Here is a 12,322-nt window from a genome sequence, read left to right as displayed (position 1 = left end):
AGGACCGGATCACCTCTGTATTTGTGCAGTGCGGTATTAAGGAAACGAGAGTGTGGCCATAGCATCATGCCTTTGGTCCTTACTTCTCCGAGTCTGCCCAGCACCAAAATTCTATTCATCCTTCGAAACTCAGTTCCAGTGCCATCTCTGCATCTCTCGGCAAAACTTAACCCCTCTTCCACTACTCCATTTGGCTTGATACTTAACATAGTACTTCTGTTGTGCCTGGTATTACAGTTCTGGTTCTGGGCCCCAACTCCAAAGAAAAGCCTCTTCAGAAGTGGAGGTTTGACTCTCTCATCCCTCCAACCTTCCAGGACTGGCACATTGCCTCATGCAGAGCAGGTCAAAAAATATTTTGATGGATAGATGGATGGATGGGGAAGGAATCCATTGAAGCTTGTCCGGATACCATATAAATGCATGATCCTAACAATTCTTTAGTGAGAGCTCACATTCAGTAAGCCAGTGAAACCACAGGAGGGAGGGCTGAGGATACACACTGACAAGGAGAATATCTCGCATCTAATACCAGTGCCCTGGGCAGAAGCATAAGCACCGGCCTGGAACCTAAGCAGTGCAGCCCCGATTCCAGCCCTACTCCAGTGTGGCCTTCAGTCCACTCCCAGCCTCTCTGTGGGCCTCAGCTTCTCCATGTCCACTACTGCCTGCTCCCCCATCAGACACATGGAGAGGCCCAACCAGATGGTGGGAAGAAGGTGCCGTGGAGGCTAAGTGCTGTGTATTCCCCAGGGTCTGGTTTTATTTTCTAAATGGTTTTGGTTTGTATAGTATGTTGTTTGTGACTTTTCTAAAAGAAAAGTCCAGAGGAAGAGAAATGAAACAGCATGTACAGAATTTTTAAAAATAAAACAAAAATCAAGAGGAAGTGGGTCCCTCTCAGGTTTCTCATTAAACCAAGAGTCCAATTTTACTAACCAGCTTATGTTATGGTTTCCATTACAGCAGAGAGCGCATTAAACCTAAAATGATCAAAGAGAAGGTATAGCCCCACTGCAACTAGACTCCACATCCAGACCTCCCCTGACAGCGAGGCCTTACCTTTCCCAATTACCAGCTGGGGCCTCTGGGTACCTCAGTACCTCAGGTACCTGCTTGCATGAAAAGAAGGGAAGAAGCACTGCTGAATGGAAGCCGATCCCCAAATGTCAATGCTCAACCAGAAAAGGACCCACACCTTCTGAGTGGCTGCAGTGCTGGGTGCCCGGGAAATGCAAACCTGAATTATACTAGAAACACCGGGACAAGAGAGCTCTTCCAGATGGAAGGCTTTAGAAAAGTAATGTGCATTGCTGTAGACAGTGCCAGGCCTAATGCTGACTGGAAGTAACCAGAAATTGACAATGGGGTCAGAGGGGGAGTTGGGGGAAGAAGAGAGCTCCAGGGGTTGCTGAGACCAGAGCCACGGAGTTCCAGCCACGTGCAGTAGAACTCAGGGCAATGAGAACAGCTTCTGTGTCCTGATTCCCATCCCTGGTGGTCAGGCACTCTGCAGTGTGGCAGTGAGTGGAGATAGCCAGTGTTGGTGGCCACCGGTTATCACACTCTTTCAGTTCTCCAAGCAGGTAACACAGGACCCAGGGTGGATGGGAATTCTGGTGTTAAGAGCCTTCTAGCATTTTAGGAGTCAGGGTGATGCTGCAGAAGAAACACTCTTTGGACTCAGAATGGCATTAGAATCCTGATACTTACATACAAAAGGTCACTCGACCTCTCTGACCCACCCGACATGAGTGGGCTTCCCTCCTCCCATCGGACCCAGTTATGATGAAACAGAGGTCATAGGACCCGCATCTTTAGTGTAGAGATCCCAGCCGTGGACTGTCCCCCTTGTCCCAGCCAGCCGCCTCAGAGATGCCACATCATCACTGCACCAGGAACAACCAAGCAAAGGGATTTGTGGATCAACGTGATACAACCCAAGTGCCGGCTACACAATCCAGCACACAAACACACACAGAGAAGAAAGAATAACAAATTATAACCACCCTCTTCCTGCAGGGGTGGGCGCAGCACTTTCACCCTGTCTGAATATTTTTCTCGTTGTGCGGGGCTTTCATCCGGCCCTTCATTCATTCACTCCCTCTCTCAACACTGGCTTATTGAGGGCATGTCCTAGGGATATGCCGCTGCAAACAAGACACAAAGCCTCCCTTACCGCAAGGACTGTACCATGGGAGAGGGCAGTAGACACCGGGCTAAAAGAGGCAATCATATCACAGTGAGACTGGCAAATTCAGGAAGAAAGTGTGCTCTGCTCTAAGTGAAGAATCTTCCCCTCCAGAAGCTGGGGAGGGGAGAAGGGAGGGACTCAGGAGACACCACCAACGAGGAAGGAGGCGGAAGCCAAGCACAGCCCCTTTATCCTTCACCACAGATAATGTCCAGCTACAGCTACCACTATCCTGAATGTCCCCAAGTTCTCATTTCAGTCCATCACCACTGTCCCCATAAACCTCAGCTATTCCCAAAGCACCCCGAATTTCAGAATCCAAAACAGATGTCCTCGACAGCCTCTTGCTTCCAGGGGAGGCACAAGTCTCTGGGAGACCCCGGGGTCTGACTGGGGCCTTGGGACCACCTCCTCTGACTGGCCAGAGTAAGGTGGGAGGGTGTGAACTACACGGCAGGGGTTCATGGCCATCCTCTAAATACAGCAGGGAAGCATGGTCTGACCAATCACAGGAGAAGCCCAAGAGGAGGGGACGGGCCCTGGAGGATGGGAAAGGGGGTATTCCACACGGGCCAACAGCAAATCCAAGGTGGAGAGGCAGAAACATGTCAAATGAACACAGAGGCCAACCTAAGATACTAAATTAATTACCACCAAAAACCAGGGAGTTGACCACTGCTTACCTAGAAGGAACACCTTAACTCCCCTCTTCTCACCAAAAGGCTCCCTCCACCATCCACGCTCTCAAAATAAGAGATTCACAGCACTTCTCGTAATTACAACGATCATTTTTTGAGCCCTACAATGTACCAGGCCTGTACTAGGTGCCTTAAATATCTCATCGAATCCTTAAAACCACCTGATTGAGAAAAGGGTCAGTATGCCCATTTTACAGAGGACGAAATTGAGGCTGAGAGGTGACATAACTTGCGCAAGGCCCCATGGCACAGATCTCCACACAGACACGCACAAAAAGGCTGTATCTGTTCAATCAGATTTGAAATTCCATGACAGCCCCAGGCCCTGGCCACACAGCTTGCTTGCAGGGAAGCTGGTTCCTAGCATGGAGCCAGGCACGTACAGGGCACTCTGTGGGTGCCTTTCCAGCCACTCACCGCTCCCCACACCCTGCCCCACCCAGCCCCATCTGCAAGAGGGAACATGCTGCGCCTGCCAGTCTTTTCGGTTCTTCACAACCAAGTTCATCCTCAAAGACTGAAATTCCCAAGCCCTGTCTACCACTGGAGACCAAATGGAATTTCACAGGTTCATCTCTTGAAAGGAAAAGAAAACCATCACCTGCAGGCAAAGAGGAGCCAAAGACAGTTCTACTTAAAAGGAAAAAAAAAAAGTTCTTAGGCTTTGAACCACTGCTCTCAGTGGCCGATAATCAAGAAACGGGAGTAGGCCGCTTTAAAAATAAATTAATATTCCACGTAAAACCAAAACCAGACAGAAGCATAAACCTCTAGCTTAGAAGCAAGCAGACGCAAATTTGCACAGGCTTATTTAAGTGACTGCAAAAATATGCCTACAGATCAAAATAAAAGTCCAGCAGGAAATTTGGGAAGCAGGAAGCTAAGAGGGCTATGGATCCTCACCCAAGATCTCCCTACCACTTCTCCCTCTTTAGATGCTCGTGGCTGGGGTGCCTGATCGCAGAAGGCACTGTCACTCCAGACTGGCATATGTCTGCCGGGCAGCTGAAAGCTTTACAGTAAATGGTGACTCATCTATTGCAGCCACCATAGGTACCGCTAATGTAAAAAGCCAGAGTTTGTTCCATCCACATGAAAGAGAAACGCCGGGTACAGGGCTGTGAGCCTGACTCAAACTGTGACCCCCGTTCACTGTCACTCGCCAGCATTTAGCTAAAACTCAAACTGTAATTACCCAGCTCTTGGAGACCGAGAGCAGAAGGAAGGGGGGCTTCTAAGAGGGTCACATCCATAAACACAGCAGAGTCCCTTCTCATCAAGCTACGTCTCCTCATGCAATCACTTATTCAACAAATATTTTATACAGTACCTACCAAGTCAGACACTGGACCAAGTGCCAATACACAAGGTGAATTAAAAAAACACGGCAACCACCCTCAAGGAGACCCTAAGTTCCCCACTAGCTGCTTCACATACTTTTTCTCATTTAATTTATTAAATTCTCATTTAATAGCTCCATCTGACAGATGCGGAAACTGAGGCTGAGGTCACATGGTTGATTAAGTAAGTGGAGCCAGGACTCAAATCCACTTCTAGGGCACTCTGGGGCTGGGCTCTCAAATGCCAACTTACCTTGCAGTGAGGAGGGACACCTAAGGCCTGGTCCCTGTCCCAAGGAGCTCAAGCCTGGTGGAGGACATGCGCAATGAAGGGAGTGTTGGGGTGTTCGCAGAGCGGGGAGCTCATAAGACGGAGACAATGAACCTGAGCTAGGGTTGGCTCTGGACATCTTCCCGAAAGGAGGCCATGGTGGTGGGAGGTGGGAATAAGGCCAAAAAAGCAGGAAGAGGCGAGGCCTATACTGTGTTGAATGGTGCCCCCGCCCCCGAAATTCATGACCACCGGCAACCTCAGAATATGATCTGATCAGGAAATAGGGTCTTTGCAGATGTAACTGTTAAGATGAGGTCACAGTCATCTTAAACCTACCCTAATCCAATGACCAGTGCCCTTATAAGGAGAGAAAACAAAGACCCAGACACACATAGGGCCATGTGATGACGGAGGCAGGGATTGGAGCGATGCAGCTACAGGTCAAGGAACGCCAAGGGTTGATGGGAGCCACCAGAAGCTAGGAGCAAGGCGTGAAACAGATTCTCCCGCAGGGCCTCTGGAGGGAACCAACCCTGCCGACACCTTGATATTAAACTTCTGGCCTCCAGAACTCCAGAGAATACATTTCTGTTGTTTTAAGTCCCCCAGCTTTTGGTACGTTGTCACAGCAGCCCTGGGAGGTTAGTACAAGGTCTGCTCTGGACAGGACCTACACATTGGGTTAAGGAGTTTGGACTCCCTGCTGCAGGCCATGGGGCAGATTTTAAGCAGCAGAGAGGGGGTGCATGTAGGGGGGTGTTTTATAAAAACCAGTCTGGAGCTTATACCCTTCCAACCTGCGGCCTCCAGTCCTATCCCTTTAGTGTCCTCCAGGACTCCACCGCCCATCTGCCCACACTCTGCTTGCTGGGCTCATCCACACCGGGGGCTTCAAGAGCCTGTCTGCAAATGGCGCCCACCTTCAGCCAGGACGTTGTTCTGACCAGACGCCTCCACCTTCTGTTCTCACAGGTTCTCAAACTCAACATGTCCCACGTCAGCTCTGCATCTTTCCCTTCCACCTTGCTTCTGCTGGGTTCCTCTCAGTCATTGCCCTAAAACTGGGGCTCCCCCTAGACTCCCCTGCTCTCCTCCACAACCAGGGAGTCACCAACTGGCTGTCCATCCCACACCCTCTTTTCCACCCCATGACAGGAGCACAGGCGCACCTCCTCTCCCTCCTGGATTTCTCTGTGGCTGCATCATGGGTTTCCATCCCCCTAAGGGGACTCCCCTTTCCTTTCCACCCTCCACCCCAATCCAGCTGTCCCGAATACCACAGCCAAGGCTAACCCCAAGAAGCTCAGCTCTCAGAACACCTGACCTCTGGCCCCCCGGCCCCCAGCCTGGAGGCCTCTGGCTGATCCACGGGCCTCTAGTCGGTCAGGGGCCCCACCCAGCCTCATTTCCCTGTCCTCCCAGCCCAGCAATCCACTCTCCTCCCTCCTCTTGATCCCACTCTCTAACTGCTCTCCCTGCCAACTCCTCCTTCCTGTCCTGGCTAAGCAACCACAGAGCCCAAGGCCCCAAGAAGTCAAGACCTTAGGACTGCCTGCTTTCTCGTACTAGGAAACGCTCACACCAAGTCTGCTTTGGATTCATCCAAAGTGGAGGTAGGTTCACACTTGCAATGCTCAGCAAACTCCTCTTGCTACGGGCACAAACACAGAGATTTGGAGTTGTCCCTGAAGCATTTACATATTTAATCAAGGCTGTTATATACCCATCCCCCAGGCTAAAGCCAGCAAACAGGTTCCCTTCCCAGGGGGCTGGGGAGAGTCTGAGGCTGCAGACGGGGTGACGGCAGCCACCACTTGCAGCTGTGCTCAGGAGCTTTGGGTATTATCTTATTTAATCTTTACAATCACCCTCCAATTAATTGCTGTTATCACTGTCATGTAACCACAGAAGAGTGAGCACTGAGGGGTTAAATACCTTGACTCGAAGTTAAATCTGGAGGGGGAAAAGGCAGCAATAACGGACACCCCCTGCCCCCGCCCAGTATGTCCCAGTTCACTGACTAGGAAGGGGCAGGGCACTGGGCTCACTAGGGCCCTAAGATACCAGGTCCTGCACCCAGTGCCCATCGGATGTTTGCTCAGAGATTGAGACAGAGTTTGGATCCCCTCCTGTGGACTCTATAAGCCTCTGTTTCCTTATCTGAGAAACAAGAATAATTAACCACCCCCCAAAGAATTACTGGCAGGATTTAAATGCGATAATGTATGTAAAGTTACAGAACAAAATGTCTGACACATAGAAGGTGTTTAATAAAGGTTAGTTGCTTTAAACTGAAAATAAATAGGGGCAGAGAGAAAGAAGCATCTACCTGCCCATGTGAAGTAAAAAGTTACTGACCACCTAGGCATCAAAGCCAACTATTTGTTTCCAGGGGGCACCAATCCTTCATAATTACAAAAAAATGAAATAAAATAATAATAGCAATCATCATCACGGCAGCTATCGCGTATGGAAGACTTACTAAGTGCTGAACACTTTCTGCACATATAAATGAGTTAGTCCTCCCACACCCAGGAGGTAAGCTGAATGGCCCCATTTTACAGAGGGAGGAACTGAGGCTCAGAAGGCTTAATTTACTCGGTCACAGTCATGGCAGTTGTAAAGCTGGGACTGACTCCAGGTCCCACATCCTATCACTGCCTCCCGAAAATCAGTCAGACCCCTTTCATGACCTTCACCTTCTTCTCCACCTCAAAAACCTCCTGCCCCTTCATCCCCTTCTCCTCAGCCCCTCTCCTCACTCAGAGGGAGAAGTGCCCGGGACTGCTTTTCTTGAGAGGGTGTGTGGTTCAGATGCAAGAGCAGGACAGCGGGCAAGAGGACCCTGTCCTGGGCCCAGTCAGCCCAGGAAGGAGCTCGGATCCCTCAGTCCCTGCAAACCTCAGCGCCCTCACCTCACAGGTTGCTATAAGGCCCACACGAGGTAACAGCCACAAATGTGTTCACGACGTCCTATAGGGCTGTTAAATCCATCTCAGGCCTTCTGGAACCTTCTCCCACCAAATACCACCTCTCTCTCGGGCATCCCCACACTCTGCCTCTTAACAAGTCCCTCATCCCTCACCCTGAAGGGCCTGATTTCCCTCATCCTAAAAACACCATCCCTGACCTTGCTGCCTTCTCATGACATACTTTTGTAGGGGTTCATGTAACCTCCCCCCGACCCCCAGGCTATACAAGCTCCCCAAAGGCAGGGACGATAATTCAGACGGCTCTGTATTCCCTACGGGATCCAGCATCGTGCCATTTTTGGCATGCATCCTGGAAAAACCTTGACAAATAGTCACTGAAGGCACAGAGAACATTTAGGCACAACATCCTAAGTCATTCTCACAACAAACTCGGGAGAGGTTATCCTCATTTTTCACAATGAAGAATCTGGGGCTCAGGTTACGAAGTTCAAGGTCACCCAACTCCCAAGGAGAGGAGCTCCACACTAGAATTTACTAGTTAGGCCCCAAAGTGTCCCAAACACACCAGAGAAGTGGCTGGCCTCCTTCCCTTCTTGCCTTGTCCACAAGTGAGTCTTCTAAAAAAAACGTTCGACAGCATGGTAAATCTGAATCTGCTTACCAGAATGTTCTCTTTTAAGGCTCTGTCTTTTCCCCTTGGGCCACATCACCAGTTCTGAAACAGAAAGGGCCCCTGTTTCTTTGCTTAATTTTCCTGGGGGCTGCAGTACCTTCGCAGGGCTATCCGCAACGGTTGTTGCCTGCCTAGTTCTGGGGTGTGTTTGTCTGCCTCCCCCTCCCTACTGCCGCCCTAGAAGCGGAGACGGGCACAAAACGAAGGACAGCAGCCAGGGCCCCCCGCACGCTGCAAAGCTGTTTAATGAAAGAGTGTTTGTCTGGAAGGCAAGAACTCCCGGGATCTCACTGGTGGGTGTCACCATTACCTCCTTCTAGGGGGAAGACAAGGGAAGCTGGAGAAGATGTGTGACTTTCCCCAAACCACATGGCAATGCAGTGACTCAAATCCAGCCCACGTGGACGCCCTGCCCAGGGCTGTCTTCCACCATACGCTGCCCACGTTTCCCCTTTTTACTACCAGAATTATTTCCTCCCCTCCTTTCTTCTTTGAAAAACCTGCATTATATATTAACAATATTACCGGTGGGGGGCGGGGCGGGGAACCTGATCGAAAACACATCAAATAAACTCTGCACTTTTCCAGATTCTTTTCAATGTGTGTGCATAGATTTTTACCAGCTTGCTGTGAGCACGGGTGAGCTACCCCATGCTGCTCTGGATACACATAACTGTAATCCCCAGTCTCTACATGGGTTAAGTATTCCTCCAAACTGCTGTCCGAGTTTACTGAACCTTTCCCGGATTACCTACAATTGGATGATTTCCAATTTTTTTCCATCTTTGGACAAGTTGGTGTTCTGCCCCTTTGGGATTACTTCTGTGGGACTTATTCCCAGAAGTAAAAATACTGGTCAAAAGGTATAAACAGTGTCACTGCTACTACAGTCCAAAGTTGCCATGCTCTCCGTCTCAGTAATGACGGTGGTACCCTGTTTTCTTTCCCACGGACCTCAACAGTGGGTTTTATAAATTTGATCAATTTGTCGCTAATATGATAGGCCAACTGGAGTACTACCTCAGAGTGGTACATATCTTTCGTGTTTAGGAAATTGAACTGTTCTCCACATCTCACTCAGCTGGGCCTCATATGAAATTATCTGTTCTTATGTCTTGGTTATTTTACCAATACAGCCCGAATATTTACCTTAAAGATCCTGATCTTTAAGTTCTGGGCATACTTTTGACAACATGTTCTCATCCATCAGTTTATCACAGTTGTTTCCCTCTTCTATACGGTCCCCTTTATCACAATTACTATGGGGTTTTTTTGGAAAAACAAATCCACTTTACTGAGTCACCCCAGCTGTAAACATGTCACTGTGAGAGCACCACCCCAACCTCAGGCCACATAAGCCCACCATGAAATGACTGGGTATATGGTTATTATTTTTGCTTTATAGATTTTATGCCTTTATAGTTGAACACATCCCATTTCATCAATGATCATTTTTATGGAATTTTCACAAACACATTTGCTCTCCATAGCAAGGATAAATATTCCATCTACCTTCTCTGAGTTTTAAAGAGTTTTTTTTTTTATTTTTGTGGCTGCGTTGGGTCTTCGCTGCTACGCACGTGGGCTTTCTCTAGTTGCGGCGAGCGGGGGCTACTCTTTGTTGCGGTGCGCGGGCTTCTCATTGCGGTGGCTTCTCTTGTTGCGGAGCACGGGCTCTAGGTGCGCGGGCTTCAGTAGTTGTGGCATGCGGGCTCAGTTGTTGTGGCTCACGGGCTCTAGAGCGCAGGCTCAGTAGTTGTGGTACATGGGCTTAGTTGCTCCACGGCATGTGGGATCTTCCCGGACCAGGGCTTGAACCCATGTCCCCTGCATTGGCAGACGGATTCTTTTCCTTTGATATTTTTTAGCTTTTTTTTCTTTTAACATCTTTATTGGAGTATAATTGCTTTACAATGTTGTGTTAGTTTCTGCTGTATAACAAGGTGAATCAGCTATACATATACATATATCCCCATATCCCCTCCCTCTTGCGTCTCCCTCCCACCCTCCCTGCCCCACCCCTCTAGGTGGTCACAAAGCACCCAGCTGATCTCCCTGTGCTATGCGGCTCCTTCCCACTAGGTATTTTACATTTGGTAGTGTATATATGTCAATGCCACACTCTCACTTCGTCCCAGCTTACCCTTCCCCCTCCCCGTGTCCTCAAGTCTATTCTCTACATCTGGCAGGCGGATTCTTAACCACTGCACCACCAGGAAAGCCCTTTAAAGAGTTTTTAAAACTAAGTTTTAAATACATTTAGAATTTATAAATATAAGACACATGTCTGAGTTCATTTTCTTCATATTGTGATCTAGTTCTTCCCAAGAGCCATTTACTTTAAATAATTTCTTTCACTATTTTCTGCCTTTCCAAATTTGCCATACAGAAGAGCCTTCTATTTATTTAGATCTATTTTATTGTACCCATCTCTCATTTTTCTGTTTTATCCTAATGCTGTACAGTTTTAATAAGTACTGCTTACCTGCCTAGTTTGCTTAGAGGAGCCCACTGCTAAAAGATTTTCAAAACATCCTTTAGTATGCTTGCCCACCAATTTTTCCTGATTATTATTATGATCATTTTTCATGCTTTATGAAGCATTTCATTGGAATTTTAACTGCCAGAGCATGAAATCGAGGCAAAAACCTGGGATACTGACCCTCCAGTACTGTAACTTCTGAACAAAAGCATCCATGTAGGATTTTGTAATTTTCTTTGAATAGAAATTGTGTCATTTGCAAACAGTGATATTTTTATCTCTTCCTTCCCTATACCAATCCCTCTAGTTTCTTTTTGTTCCTATATTGTTATGACAAGCATCTGTTAAACTATGTTAAATAAGAGTAGCGATAAGCGACATTTTGGTTTAGTTCCTGTTTTGCAGAGCACGCTTCTAGAATTTCTCCACTCCGTACCTGCAGCCCCCATGAAAGGCTTGGTATGTCATTATACACAGGCAGGCTCTTTATCATATTTAGGGGTAAATCCTCTAACACACCTATTTTTAGGTTTACGATGCTTTCTAATGCACATACAATTATTTCCAGTATATTTCTGCATCTACTGAGACTAAATTCATTCATTCATCAGATATCTGTTGAGTATCGATTATATTCTAGGCACTATGTTAAATATTGGGGGTTCTGATTTTTGTGGTTTATTTCTATTAATATTAGTCTCTTTGTATTGAACCACGCATATATTCCTGTGATGAGCCATGCTTGGTAATTTTTCAAAACTCATTTTTCAAGGCCCTTGTTAAGTGACTATAAAATTTATCTGAAAAAATTAAGAGACAAGGATCTGGAGATATCAACCTCCAAGGACCAATTCAAACGTCACCTACTCAGTGAAGCCTTCCCAACCCTTACTTTTTTGAAATAGAGTTCCCAGCTCCCCTCCTCTGGGCTCCCACAGTCCTCCCGCCCTCCACTACCACATGTATCACAGGGACTGTAATGCAATCAAATGTCCACAGGTCTGCTCCACCCCTCCCCCTAACCCCCACGGGCCTCATGACTCCATCACGGCCCCAGGACAGAAGAATCACCAGTGCTAAGCACCATGACTAGTGGATGGGAGTTACACAATAAATATTTCCCAAAGTAGTGAGGCCATTCATCTGTTAATTTATTCCACTGATGATTTTTGCAGCTGTATTTTTAAGTGAAATTGATTGGTAATTTCCTTCTTGGGATCAGTAGGGCATGGACAAGCCAGCCCAATTCCATGCACACACAAAGGAGCTGTGGTCTGTTGGGCAGGCCTCCTGTCCAAGGAGGTACTGGAAAACTCCAGCTAGAGTTTGACCTCACAGTGCCTTTGAGGAAGGGAACAGCATAAGATGAGGTTTGAACTGTCCCAACAAGTGGGCAAAGCCCTGTGATGGGGCGGGGGGGAAACAGATGAGCCTCGGCAACACAGGCATCGGGACATCTATGAAGATTACCAAGGCCCCAGCTAGCTGCATCCAACAGATCCAACCCCCGGGAGCAGGACTAGTCATGCCAGTTACTGGTTAGCAACACATACTATGCACCAGACACGGCACACAATTATCTTTCCAAGTCCTCTTTAAAGGTATAGTCTACAGTTCCCGTCACCCACGTAAGGAAACCGAGGCCAGTCGGGTTATGTAATATACCACAGCCACACAGCCAGTAAGTGGATGGGCTGGAATCCAGATGGATGCCTTCCCACCGCACCT

General features: G+C 48.1%; 1 protein-coding gene across 20 annotated transcripts in view; it reads right to left on the bottom strand.

Annotated features, from left to right (window-relative positions):
- TRERF1 (transcriptional regulating factor 1) overlaps positions 1–12,322 on the bottom strand; it is a 230,156-nt gene that overhangs the window by 153,893 nt on the left and 63,941 nt on the right. Inside the window, exon 1 of one of the 20 annotated variants that reach the window (XM_089918718.1) lies at positions 3,796–5,952. The exons of the other annotated variants lie outside the window; for them this stretch is intronic. The gene's annotated coding sequence lies outside the window, so the exon portion shown is untranslated. Of the gene's footprint in view, positions 1–3,795; positions 5,953–12,322 lie in introns of those variants that run through there. 20 annotated transcript variants of the gene reach the window in all.

This window comes from Delphinapterus leucas, chromosome 10 (genome assembly GCF_059928025.1).
Source record: "Delphinapterus leucas isolate spDelLeu-1000000601 "Yukka" chromosome 10, BTC_Dleu_Yukka2, whole genome shotgun sequence".
Lineage (NCBI taxonomy): Eukaryota > Metazoa > Chordata > Mammalia > Artiodactyla > Monodontidae > Delphinapterus > Delphinapterus leucas.
This window is presented reverse-complemented; position numbering and strand designations above follow the sequence as displayed.